The following is an 11,350-nucleotide window of genomic DNA, read 5'->3' as shown; positions in this document are numbered from 1 at the left end:
GAGGGGGAGATCCCGAGTGGCTGCGGCGCGCGAAACAGCCATTTCACATGCCGCTGCTCCCCCTCCCTCCCAGGCTTGAGAGCCTGGGGGGAGGAGGCAGGGAAGGGGCGGAGTTGAGGCAGGGCCGGGGGTGGGGTAATTAAAAAACGGGGCGGGGGGGCGGCCAAAATTGTTTTTGCTTTGGGCGGCAAAAATCCTAGAGCCGGCTCTGGCTGCAGTATAGCAATAATGTGTTGACTCTCATGTGCTGACAACTTCTATATTTCTTCTAAACTTGCCTTATATTTAGTGATGGGACAAATTCCTACTCTGCATGATAAAATTAGCAGCAGATACATTAATAATTGAGGAAGCAACTCCTAAGAAATGCCGTAGTCCACCAGGAATGTTAGTGACTGGTTTTAAAGGAAGGCTGCTGTCATACATATGTATTTACTTGAAACCTCAAGTTAAGAGCCACTGTTTATAGCCTGTGTGGTATCAAATCAACATCTTGCTTTTAGGAGATGTCAAGTCGCTTGCATATTTGCATTATCCCACTCCATAACCAGAGTGCCTATACTCATCTTGGCATTGTGCTAGGTTGCCAGAACCCTAGTTCTTGTGTGACTGTGTCTTCTAGTTTATAACCAAATTAAACACAATAGCACAGTCTCTCTAAACATTGAGTGGAATATGATTGAATAAAAGAGCTGTTCATTGTATAACACGACCGCTTACAGTATGCCTCAGGTCTGCAGTTTATATGGGGTGAGATCATTCCCTCCCTTATATAAATAATGGGCATTAAACATATGATTTTTACTGTTGACCCAATCTTGCCAACTTCTTACGCATACATTAAATTTGATGGGACTTCCAGTGGACTAAAATACTACTCAGTGGGCCAAATCCCCTACTGATATAAATTGGCACTATAGCATTAATGTCAATGAAACAGCACCAATTTCAATCAGCAGAGAATTCAGTCCAAACTGAGTTAGGGCAGCAGAAACAGGCACTATATTACTAGACTGACTGGACATATATGTCACCTCTGTTAAATATTCATGCAGACTATAGACTCTGATTTGGCATTGCACAAATGGACTCGATCTATGTTGTTGTTTTGTAAACAATTGTCATCTTATTTTATAAATAAGTTGCTAAATTGCAGAGAATTTTAGCATGAAAATCTGTCTCAGGGTATTCTCCCACACGTCGTATGCGATTTGTCATCAGCTAAAAAAGAAGATAGTTCCAACCTGAGTTTTCGAATATATTAATGTCATCTTGTAACATTGTGAATAAGTTGTGATAAGATTTGATAAAGTGGCACTGTCTTTAAGACAATACACAGCACCATAAATGTAATTTCTTCCTTTTATGTATGTTACTGTTGTTTTTCACCAATATTATACTATACTAACGTGGTAGCTCTATGCACAGTTTGGTATTAATCTTACTCTATTTAAATACTTGATCTGAAATCTTTTTAGTATAAGAAACACTTGAACAGTTTTTGTTGTCTCTCGAAGTAGGAGATAAGTCTCAGAGATTCATATTCATATAATGAAGTAATGTCTCTATCTATTAGACATCCTCGAAACATCCTGAAAATGACTCAGCTGAGGAAATAACAGTAATTTTTTTTCTTTGTGGTATCAGAACATGCAGATGTTGGAGATCAGTGAATATCAGATGAAGGACTAAACGTACTAAAATATATATTCATGTACAAGTATTTCAAAATAACTTGTGCAGTAAAACCTAACATTATGCTGCATTAATTAAAACATGGAGAGTAAACTGATTTTATTATTATTAATCTTCAATGAATGGATACAATATTTCATGAGTGTATTTTCCACTCTTTGGACACCACACTATACCTTCCCTAAATGTTAATGGTAATGATGCAAGACAAATCTACGCCCCTATAATTATCTGACTTTTTAATGAACCGACTAGATAAAAGAATAAGATTGTGCACTGCTGGATGATTTTACTGCTAACCACAGAGGTAAATATTTCTAAATATACACATGAGAAAGAGGGAGGGGATACTGTATAAAATATTCACCTGCCATTTACCAAGGCTTTATGCTTCACACTGCGATACAGTGGACTTAATCCGATTCAGAAAGGAAATTACTCCCCCGTTTTTCTCAGTTGCTCCCCATTCTCTGTATTCTTCCAGTGGAATTTACGTTCTGGGGTCCGTTCTGGTTATACAGTGAATATGATACAGCCTGGTAACTTTTGCATCTTTTGTAAGTGTGTGCCAGGCACTTAAGAGGCATCATCTTGAGTATTGTTTGTCCTCTATGTCTGAAATAATCATCAGATTTGTTATCTCCAGGCAGTTATCGCTCCTGCAGAAGCAAACACAGATGTTTATAAGCCTTCTAGTGAATGAACAGTGGCATTTATCCAAGCTTTGTAGGTCACTGGATGTTCAAAGCAACAAAACAAACAAACAAAAACCCTGCTCTTGCTATCATAAGAATTAAGGATAAATAATCCTGTATTTGTATATTCGAGGACTTCCTAATATACAAAACTACTAAGATATACAATGATTTCTCCCACATGGTGGTGTTATAAAGTAGCAATATGTTCTATTTAAGTACAGTTCTACTGTGAAAAGTGACTCTAAAAGAGGCATCAGGTTTATTGTCTCTTAGAGTCTCCAAATCAGATTTAATCCATATAGAAATGAAAAGCTGGTTTTCTAATTGCCAGCCCTGTAACCTCTACCTGAAATCTGAAAATCAAACTGTGTTCTTTGTGGCTTATGTCTGAACACCAATACTGATGCTTCTGCAGGCCAGCAAATACTTTCCCTTACACTTGTGCAATCCCATCCCCTTCGTATTTTGCCCTCAGTTACACCTACGCCCTTGATTACACCTCTTCAGTAAATTGCACTGGTCCTCTGATGGCAGAATTTGGATGTGCAACTAGTATGGAGTTGACACTTCTATTGATGATCTACGTATCTCAGTGTATTAGGGTTTTACATAGTACCTCCAGGAATGGATTATGACTTACTCCTCTGCACAGGCATGTAGTCTAGTACTTGGTCTGAACTACAAAGTTAGGTCAGCTTACCTACATCACTCAGGGCTGTGAAAAAAATCATGCCCTGTGTGGAGTAATTAAGCTAACCTAAGCCCCATTGTAGACACCGCTAGGTCAATGGAAGAATTCTTCTGTCTAACTAGCTACTGCCTCTTGGAAAGGTGGATTTACTAGAGAGACCTTTCTGTCTCTGTAGTGAGTATCTAGAGCTCTACAGCAGTATAGCTGTGCCGTAGTGTTTCTAGTGTAGATATACCCTTAAAGGGAGAAAGGGAACCAACTCCTTGCACCCCTACCAGTTTACCTAGACCTTGTTGTATAGGGGAATGGAGGAGTTACTGGGTGCTGCACTCCTGCTTGCTTCTCCTGTGGCGCAAGTGGGAAGATTAAGTAAGGGAACGGCCAGCAGCACTGAACCACAGCAGGATGGTGGAGGATAATAATTTGCTGCTGCTATAAGCCAGCAGCAAAATACTACCCACGGAACAAGGAAGGAAACACAATTCTTTCCCTGGGATGCTACTGGGATGACAGCTACTCCCCACCCCTTACTATGAGTTGTGTCTTTGACCTGGTCTACACCTAACACTTAGGTCAATCTAGTTATGTCACGCAGGGTGTGAAAAGTTCACACCCCTGAGAAACATAGCTAAACTGACCTAAACCTCAGTATAGACACCACTAGGTCAACAGATGAATTCTTATGTTTACCTAGCTACTGCCTCATGGTGGGGTGGATTACCAACAGCAACGAAAAACCCCTTCCCTTGCTGTAGAATGTGTAAACTACAGTGGTACAGCAGCATAATTGCAATGCTGCAGCTGTGCTGCTGTAGTACTTGTAGTGTAGATATAGTCTGAGAGGTGGAACCTAGCCCATAGGATCCAAGTGCATACATCTGCATAGTGAGCTCTACAGGGTCTTCCAGGAATATTCTGCCCTTTGCTTTTCCCCAAGTCAGCCAAAATAGAATCCAGCTTGCTGTCTCTTCGCTGTGATGGCTGAGTAGTGCAAGGGGCGGAGTGTTGTAGGAGCAGCAGTGATCTGTATGCTATATATAACCTGTATGCTCAAAAGGTCTGTTGCACTGCCCTCCCCCCCTTTTGTCTCCTCTCCCTCTTTGAATACCTGTGAAGTGGCTCCCCCCCGCTCCCTCCTGGAATGCTTGTGGGATGAATGAGCTGCTTGAGAAGCTGGAAGATCAGAAGAGCTCCCAGGTAGACAAGGTGTCTGGCACTCTGATTAGGCAGCGATCACACGCCCAATGCATGGACACTGCCCGAGGTGGAGTGTGACCAACCAGATGCAGCCAAGTCATCTCTAGTCACAGGCCATGAGGAGCAGGTCCTTAAAAGGGGAAGGGGCCATGTGCTCAGGAGTGCACTCACAAGATTGTACCTCCAGTGAAGGCCCTTTGCCCGGACCGCCTGGCCAATGGTTCGCCGCGTTGCATTCCATTGTGCCTCGGGAAGACATACCCGCATCGCACCATCACCATCACTGCACTGTGGGAGACTTACCTTGAAGGATCCTGACATTTCCAGTGCTGTGCCTGTCCTGGGAGGGTGAGTATGTGAGTGTGAGTGTGACCCCCCACCCCTTCTTTTGAGCTTAGCTATCAGTATAATAAACATGCTGCTTTCTGCCAAACTCTGGTGGGTCATTAGTCCTCCCTAAGCTTACTAGCTGGCCCAATTTCGGGTAACATTACTCTATCAGGAACACAAAGCAATACAACTCAGAGAGAGTGAGTTTGATTCAATTCTGATTCACTTGAGGAAGAGCAAAGGGCAGAATGCTCCCCAAAATCCACTGTGGATCTGACTAATATTTAAAAAATCAAATATGATGGTGAATACACAGAGGGAATAGAACTTTTGAGTAAGATGATGAATTTTTATATAACCCCCTTTTCTAAATATAGCTGCAATTTAAGTGTTTCAGCAGGGGAATCTTACACTAAAAAAATCACTATTACATCCAAAAGGGCTTTTCTTAGATTAAAAGAGCCTTCATGGCTGATGGCCTGCAGAAACTCCATGGCCTGCAGAAACTTCAGCTACACAACTGAAGGGGCTACATCATGTTATTAGTGGATACTACTTGCAAAAGCATGACACCAATACTAACTCCTCCATCCCAGCTGCCAGTTGAGAATAACATCAGGAGACATGCTGAACATGATCCCCGCATCCCCTAATTCTTACATACTATTATTTATTATTATTTCCTGTTGTACTGACCATTGTCATATAGAATATAAATCATAAGAACAGCCATACTGGGTCAGACCAAAGGTCCATCTAGCCCAGTATCCTGTCTTTGGACAGTGGCACCAGAGGGAATGAACAGAACAGGTAATCATAGAATATCAGGGTTGGAAGGGACTTCAGGAGGTTATCTAGTCCAACCCCCTGCTCAAAGTAGGACCAATCCCCAGACAGATTTTTGCCCCAGATCCCTAAATGGCTCCCTCAAGGATTGAACGCAGAACCCTGGGTTTAGGAAGCTAATGCTCAACCCACTGAGCTATCCCTCCCCCATTGCCCATTCCCAGCTTCTGGCAAACAGAGGCTAGCGACACCATCGCTTCCCATCCTGGCTAATAGTCATTGATGGACCTATCCTCCATGGTCCATGCTATCTCATATGAAATAGGCAATACAGTACAGATATATTATACACTTGATGGCAAGATGAAGGTTCTGTTGTATACCAACCTCAAGGAATACTATGGGGGTGGGTTCTTCCCTATTGTTATCTGTGTAATTTGAAAAGGCCTCAAAGGCCAAAGAATTTATCTCTGTCTTATAGCTCAGAAACAACAGAATCCATCAGGGATATGCAGAGGGGCTATGCAGCTACAATTTCTATTCACACCCTCTCTCTTCAAATATTAGTGACCAGGTTAGGAAGAGGGGACACTTCCTTTCATGGGGTTCCCTATCATAATCCTTCAATGAGAGAGATCTCAAACCAACTAAGGAAGTCTCAATGTCAGCAGACACAGCTGCACTAGAATGCCAAGGTGAGGCAAGGCTTTCCCTTTCACGTATACCCTCCTATGACATTAGAGAGCCAGCATCCTCCTCACTGTGCAGGAGAGTTATATCTACCTTTGGGCTGTGCTCTACTGCCCCAGATAGAAGCAGAGGACAGGACCTTGAGAAGAATATTGTGATGTATAAGGGGCATTAAAATGTGAGCTGTCCTCTCTCTTGAGGAGGTTGTGCAAATCCCTGCTGTGGAGCTTTTGCTTTTCCTCTTTGACCTTGTAATGGTGGTTGGCTGTTCTCCTGGATAGGCCGGGCTCCTGCATAGGCAGTCTGTGCAGCCTGCTGATACTTTCAGGTACATGCAGCCCCATATGTCTAATGTTTAGGTAAAGTCCAACATATAACAGGTGGGAATGATGTGTAAGGGGGCTGTTGGCCATTTAATGAAACTTAGTGGGTTTTTTGGTTGCCCCCCTCCCAATACCAGGAGAAAGAGGAAGGGCCAAAGAGGAGTCAGGGTCCTGAGACTGACAATCTCCAGGGCCAGTGGAGAGAGGCCAGCACTCCAAGTCAGACAGATGGACTGGGCAGGCAGGCCAATGAGGGAGTCAAGAGCCCAGGGACTGTCCTCCATGTGAGCTGGGGCTGCCAAGGCCGAGTAAGGGAGAGCCAGAGCAGCAGCCCAGAGCCAGAGCAGCAGATACCAGCCACGCAAATGGTGATCCAGGGCTGAGCTACAGTGGGGAGCCGGGGAGCCAGAGCTGGCATAGCGGAAACTTGCCATGCTGCAAGTAATACTGGAACTGAGTACAGTGAGCGGCAGGGTAGAGTGAGGGGGAGACATTGACAGACAGGGCCTTTGAAGGCTGGACTCGGGGTGGGGGTGTAAACCCAGTGGGGGAGAGGGCTGATACTAGGGAGAAGGGTCTTGTCACCTAGAGCCTGGGGGCATGTAGCCAGGACCAGAACAGGGGTCTTACCCATGGTATCACTACAGCACAGCCAGGGCCTGGGAGGGAAGCCAGGGAGGTGTAAGGAATAGACTGTGAAGGTTTCTTAAGTTCCAGAGACTATTGTGTATGGTGTCCCTGTGTCCTTAGGGCAGGGTTCTGGAACTTTTAACCTCTTCCATTTTTCCCTTATGTCATTACCATTGCTGTTTAATAAATTAAGTTTGGTTTAAACTCAATGTAGAGATCACTGGGTCAGGGAAATGACGGGTGAGGAAAGTGTACCCCGGAGTGGGGACACCCTAGCCTCTGTCCTGAGCAACCCACGCTGAGACGGGGGGTTAAGAGGAATCCTGGGCCCAGCCTTATCAGGGTTACAAGGAGTCTGCTGCATGGGAAAGTGGAAGAGGAGTCATTGAAGTCAGGCAGGCATCTGGGTAAAGGCAGTTGGAGCGAGGACTCAGATCCTTTTGCTATCCAATTCCACCAGGGTAATATAGAAGTCAGGAAGTTCCCCACTTACAGATAGAAAATTTTAATTATACTGAAGCTGTGAATAAGGAGAGTATTACAATGAACTGTGAAAACTGCACCTTTGTCAGTAGCAGTTAATAGGCTGAGAGGAATTCAATGGTCTTGAGATGCTTCTTTGAGTGGATCAGGAGAAGGGTGTGCTCAGGAGCTGTAGGATGTTACCAAAGTGGATAAATAATGAGAGCATGAGAAGCACCAATGGGGATGCCTGGAGGAATCTTTCAGTAACATCTGAGGGAGGGTAGGAGGGAATGGTTGCACCTTGATGGTGGTGATGGGAGCAGCAATGTACAGAGGCACTCTATTAGTGCCATGATGCAGTCAAACAGCTTGACACTGTTTGCAAGCAACCTCCCAATCCTGCAGCCTCTCTCTCCCCAGCCATTAGAAAAGTGTCATGTATACCTTCCCCACTGTTCCATTTGTGGATCACTATCAAGAGGTGTCCATCTTCATCAGCTCTTCCTTTCTACTTCCCAGTTCAGCTGAGTCCATCCCCTTTTTGGGATGGTGCCTGGCTCTCCAACAGTCCCCTTCACTCTTTTGTCCCCTTCCTTCTGAGGTTCCCGTCCCTCTCTTGTCCATCATCTTTAGCAGACCCTACTCCATTGTGTGCTGAATCTCTGTTTTGAGCTGTACTATGCACTGACACTGCATCTGTGAAAAAATTGTACACATAAGGACCAGAGAGGAACATGGGCAGTTCTGATAAACCAATGGGACCATTTGAAAACAGAGGGAAAAGAGGACTCCATTACTGCTTCTAGAAACCATCTACCTGCATAAACTTCTTGAAGTATTACGTGTCCTCTGAAAGTCATTGAGTTCCATCAGTCATGTTCAAAAATACCAACATTTCATAAAGATACCAACCTTTCATAAAGGGAGGCTTGTGAAATTATACTTTTCTCTGGGGATGATGGCCAGAGTGTAGGAGCTGGCCAGTGGAGAAATGGGCACTGCATTTGGTATTTCCTCACAGAAGGGTTTAACTTTATGTGAATGCCCCCCACACACACACACACAATTAAAATTGTCACCTTTCCTCCATCTTAGAAGGGCCTTTTCCATTTTCCATGCATCTTTCCTTTCACCCATCTGAACAGCCATCCTTTACCACACAATGTCTGCCCATGCCCCACTTGGAACTCTCAGTTATACAGTCTTTGGGCAGCTTATCTGCACCACCCACATTCCCTAGGGGTTCCATCCTGCAAATCTTACTGCCAGTTCCAAATGAGCAATGACTAGCAGGGGAGGGGATCAAGGAGGAATGGGCAGCTGCAGTGCCTCTAGATAGCTAGAGGGAAGCAATACAGGAGGCAGCAACTTCAGCTCAGTATTTGGAAGCTGACTTTGACTTTCCCAGATGCTGTGGCAGCCACTCTCACATAATCCCTCAGATAGCGGCTGTAGGACTAACAGTTATCTCACAGTGAAGACCTTGGAATATTTGATGAGTTGAAACCTGGGCAGACTCTTAGCCTTTAAGACCAGATGAACCTCTTGCAAAAACTAGCAGCCATGGGTCAGCCTTAACATTGTATTGAGATAGGAATCACCCAGGAGAAAATGCTATCAAATCAGGAACCTCTATTGATGCTAGATCAGACCAGAGCATGACAGTGAAATAGTGACATTTTCCTATTGTTCCTGAGAATGTCAATATCAGGACCTAATCAGGAAATAAGGATGGACAAGTAAACAACACGCATCACCCTGGAACAGCAGAACTTGCATATCTATTTAAAGACTCTGCATATGTCAAAGAGTTTTCCGAATCCTAAGATTGGAAGGCACTTTAAGAGAAAAAGTAAAGACAGTGGCAGATAAGGCTATTTTTAATGAATACTACTTGCAGATAAGTCATAAAGGCACTGGGTGCCAATTTAAAATATGTTCCCACTTTATATTATGTACACCTAGGGAGAATCAGGTGCTAGGGCCTCTGAACATGGCCTAGTTGGAGAAGTTAAAAACAACCAAGGCGCTGGTAGAATATCCAAATCTTTCTTCGGAAAGAGAACAAATTGGTTAACCATAGTAACCCCTTATGCAGATGAGAAATGTAAAGCATACCTCAGTACTGCAATCATGAAGGGTTAATGGACAAAACTAACATAAAAAGCCCATCCAAAGGTAGTGGTGGGAGGATTAACACTCCCTGAATGGAGTACAGCTTCATGCCCTGAGTACAAGAACTGTCAGGGTAGTGGAATATGATGAATTCTATAATTCCCCAGAATACGCGATAGGGTGTCCCAGACAGTGGGATTCTATTATATTTATGATTTTTGTTGCCTGTCACAGACTACTTTCTACTTTTGCTATGTCTGTTTTGAGATGAGAAGTAGGCTTTTCAAAAGCTCTCAGCAATGATATAACTGCTTCCTTAGAGGTCAGTGGAAGTTTTTACAGATACTGCTAACAAGCTGAGGGCAGACCATTGATCAATAAAATAGAAAATAATGAGAATATTATAATACTATCTCATTATATTTACTTAATATTTTGTTTGTGTCTTGAACCTCTGTTGTGCATCGAGCAGATGTTTCCATTGGTTATTCACAATGATCTCCCTGTCCCCCTTAAGTACTTGCCATGAGAGGTTACAGTGAATTTAGAACCCAGTATTGTACATGAATATTAATCCTATCAATGTGCATTATTCACTATTTGTCAAAACAGAGTTTCAGCTACCATTGTACTGCACAGTTGCCTATTTCAGTAAGGACAGAGGATAGCAAATTGTTTCATAGGTGACTGGCTGTTTAACCACTAGCTGAATGTTTAACCACTAGGTACCATGCAAAGTTCACTTTTCAAGTCAGATGCTGATTACCCACAGAGATCAGGAAGCAATCCTTCCTCCTACACATGGTTATCCCACTTCCCCACACATCTCTGCACAATTGGTTGGGAGCATTATGGGAGTTTTCAGCTTCCTTGAAAGCATCAGATAATGACCATTCGAGAGACAAGATCCTGGACTAGCTGGATAAATGGTATGTCACATCCTTTGTGCCTATGCTCTTGGTCTTTTCCACAGTTTTTGTCCCTCTCTGCCACAGAAATGATTTATGTTTTAAAATGTCGCTTACATTTGCAGCATTCTCATCGATCTGGAACCCCAAACTTTTGGGCAGAATGTAATCATGTGTCACCCAGCTCTAGTGTGACAGTGCTGGAGTGAATGATGCACTCTATAGAAGATCAGGCACCATTTCAGGAGGTGCAGATGCATAGAGAGGAGAACACATGCTAAGATAGGGTTGCATGCTCAGAATGCAGCAGTAGTATACTTCCGTACATATTCATTGAAGTCTCCAAGGATCCTCACTGAAGTCAGTGAAGATTAAACATGATACATGTAATAAACAAGGGAACCCATCCAAATAAAAAATGAACTGATTTAAACAATGTATTGAAACAAAAAAGGCTCAATTTATCCTTAAGCCTCAGTGGATGTCATTGAATTGTCAGTATTTACTAACAGTTATTTCACGTGGTATCTCAGATGCCCCATAGTTCCCTATACTGAGAGGAATAAGTGTAGGACTTAGGAGGCCCCTATCAGTACTTGCTTGTACATGCTGATTTGTTAAAGGTGGCCACACAACATTACCAGGTAGAGTAGCGGAATTCCCTCTGATGAGCTTCAGAAAGTCTTATGGGCAAAACAAGAGATGACTTGAGGTTGAATCTTGCTCCATTCAAATGTCAGAGAAAGAACAATCATTGTAGAACGAGACCTTGAAAACCCTGCTGACAGTGATGCAGAATGCCACAAGTGAACGCACGGCGAT

The sequence above is a fragment of the Emys orbicularis genome, chromosome 3 (assembly GCF_028017835.1).
Source record: "Emys orbicularis isolate rEmyOrb1 chromosome 3, rEmyOrb1.hap1, whole genome shotgun sequence".
NCBI classification, from domain to species: domain Eukaryota; kingdom Metazoa; phylum Chordata; order Testudines; family Emydidae; genus Emys; species Emys orbicularis.
The sequence above is the reverse complement of the archived record's forward strand: the minus strand, read 5'-3'. Positions refer to the sequence as shown.